At 41.0% G+C, this 2,581-nt stretch overlaps 1 non-coding gene across 1 annotated transcript; it reads right to left on the minus strand.

Moving 5' to 3' along the window:
- Positions 1–521: 521 nt before the first annotated feature.
- LOC140274227 (U5 spliceosomal RNA) lies at positions 522–635 on the minus strand. The gene has a single exon (XR_011908200.1). It is a non-coding gene; the product is annotated as a U5 spliceosomal RNA (small nuclear RNA).
- Between the last annotated feature and the right edge of the window lie 1,946 nt (positions 636–2,581).

Here is a 2,581-nt window from a genome sequence, read left to right on the forward strand (position 1 = left end):
TTGGGTCAACCTCTTCACTTTGTTCACCAACTGCCACCTTTGGTCCTTCTCTTTGTTGGCTTGACTGTGGCTTTACCGTCTTTAATTTGTTGGCAAAAGATTTAGGGCAATCTCTGAAGAGGTGATTTAATTCTCCACAGAGATTACATTTCCTGCCATTTGGACACTCTCCAAAAGTTTGCCCAATTTCTCTGCTCTTCCCACATAACACCTTGGTACAAGCCTCAACCAGGTGCCCATGCTCACCACACTTGCGGCAGAACTTGGGCTGCCCCTGGTAGTGGATGTAACCTCGGTTTTCAAGGTGGCCAGAGTGTCGCCCAACCACTGCACTGAGCACTCTTCAGCCCTTTTAAATGGTATAACTTTGCACTCCCGCACGCTCCAGCAAGCACCATTCAAGCAACAACTTTGCACTCCAGCTTCGAACATCGGCACAGTCGCAACAAGTAAGGCGACTCTACTCAGAGAAGTCACTCTGCACAGTAAGAAGATTTCTTTTGCACAGACAGAAAGGGCTTCACCCGCAAAGGTAAAGCCTGCCAAAAATAGAAACAACTCATTAGTGCTGCTCTCCACAGAAATCTTTAGTAAAAGGCGAAAGACTTGTACGTTATGAAGAGAAACCAGAGTACGATTATCCGTCACTGCGGGAGCAGGGCATCAGGCTAGTTGGCATAGCCACCTTCCCCATGGTGAGCTTTGCTTGGTTGAGACGCTTGCTTCCCCCCCCCCTTGCTCCTCGGCTGACCAACTAGGAACAATCGGGCCCTATTCGATGGCTGCCTTGTCTTTTACTCTGTGCAAAAGACAAGGCAGCAACAAAAACACCACGAGAATCCCGTATTGAGGCTTTGTTCTGATCGCTCATTCGGTGTCGCGTTTCTTTCAAGCAATTCTCCCGGTTAGCCCACACTCGGCTCGCTCCCATAGCCGTGTTAAAGTCTACTTCGCATTCACTCTCTTTTCTCAGCAGACTCTTGGGATTTTATCTATAAAATGAATTCCTTCACTCAAACTATGTGAAAACTGCTTTGTCCTTAATATTTACCATGTCTAGAAAGATTTAAATAAAAAAAAAACAACGTTGTACTTTGCAGTAAAAGAAAGAGCAAATCTAAAGTTTCAGGAATCCGAGAATAAGCTTACTTTCATGAGTTCTTCACGATTTCGGATTTTGCTATGAAATGAATTCCTTCACTCAAACTAAATTAAAACTGCTAAACCGCTAATCTGTTATATGTAAGGCAGATGTCAAATTCACCGAAATAGGATCAAAGGGTATTCGGCCAATCGAGCTGTAGCAGCTTCGGTAAAAGAGTATAAGTTGAAGAGTTTGTGAATAAAGGTGTGCGCACACATAGTGTGCTGTAAGAAAATAGGCAGGGAGCAATGCCGGCTGGGGTATATGTTCTTGTATGTTGTCTGACTGTTTGATTTGAATGTGTTGTGTAAGTGTCCTGTTGAATGTTACATGTTTGGGCTTTGACACTTCACTGTGGTTGTTAACTGTGTGGTGTGTCCTGAAATGTTATATGTTTGGGCTGTGTGACATGCTTAATGCTTGTCAGTAGCTACCCACTTATTCATATATAGCAACTGACAACATAAGAAGTCCGGACATACTTTGATAGTAGTTGTAGAAGTATCCTTATTGATAATAGATCATTAATTCATAGTGATAGAACAGTAGATGAACAGGTGTTTGCACATGTCTCACGAAAATAAAATGGGTGTATGATTGCTGACGGCAGAGCAATACTGCCAAACTTATGAGTTCTTGTGGCAAACTTGATTCAGTGTCTTGACGTGTATACGCTGTTTCGCTGACTTGATTGTCACAAGAAACAAAGTGTGTTTGATAAGATCCGACCATTTTATTACGGGAGGATCAGTATGTATGGATTCTGATGTGACTGATAAACCCATTCGTATCTTAAGCATAATCTAATACGTGAGACAACGCCCTGGCACACGATAAAAAAAAAAAAAGAGAGAGAGCGGTTTTGTGTCCCCACAGTCCATAATGTAGAAAAGAGAGAAAAAAGCCTTTCTTATTTGGTGTGTGTGCTCATAGTGCAGAGTGTAGAGAAAAGAAAGCCGTTTTGGTGTCACGGGTGTTGTGACTTACACACACACATTTCTAAATTGAGAAAGGAAATTATTTTAGAGGAAGCACTAGAGTTTAGATCCCACATTTGTTGATAGGCATTCATTTATTTCCTCACTTCTGATGAAGTTTCAACAATAAACAACAAACTTTGTATTATGAGAAAGAACCAGACTCATTCTTCAGGAATCCGAAAATAAGCTCTATTTTATGAGTTATGCACGAATTCGGATTCTCCTATAAAAAGAATTCATTAACACAAACCAAGTTAAGACTGCTTTGTCCTTCATATTTATTCATGTCTAATCAAGTTTCAACGATAAACAACGTTGTACTTTGTAGAATGAGAAAGAACTTCTTCAGCAATAAGCATCTCTCGACATATGACGAAATACAGATTTTGCTATAAAATTAATTCCTTCTATCAGCCTGACTTAAAACTGTTTGTCCTCCTTATTTATCCACTTCAAA

Source organism: Leuresthes tenuis, unplaced genomic scaffold, assembly GCF_036924035.1.
Source record: "Leuresthes tenuis unplaced genomic scaffold, fLeuTen1.0.hap1 SCAF_17, whole genome shotgun sequence".
In the NCBI taxonomy this organism is placed as follows: domain Eukaryota; kingdom Metazoa; phylum Chordata; class Actinopteri; order Atheriniformes; family Atherinopsidae; genus Leuresthes; species Leuresthes tenuis.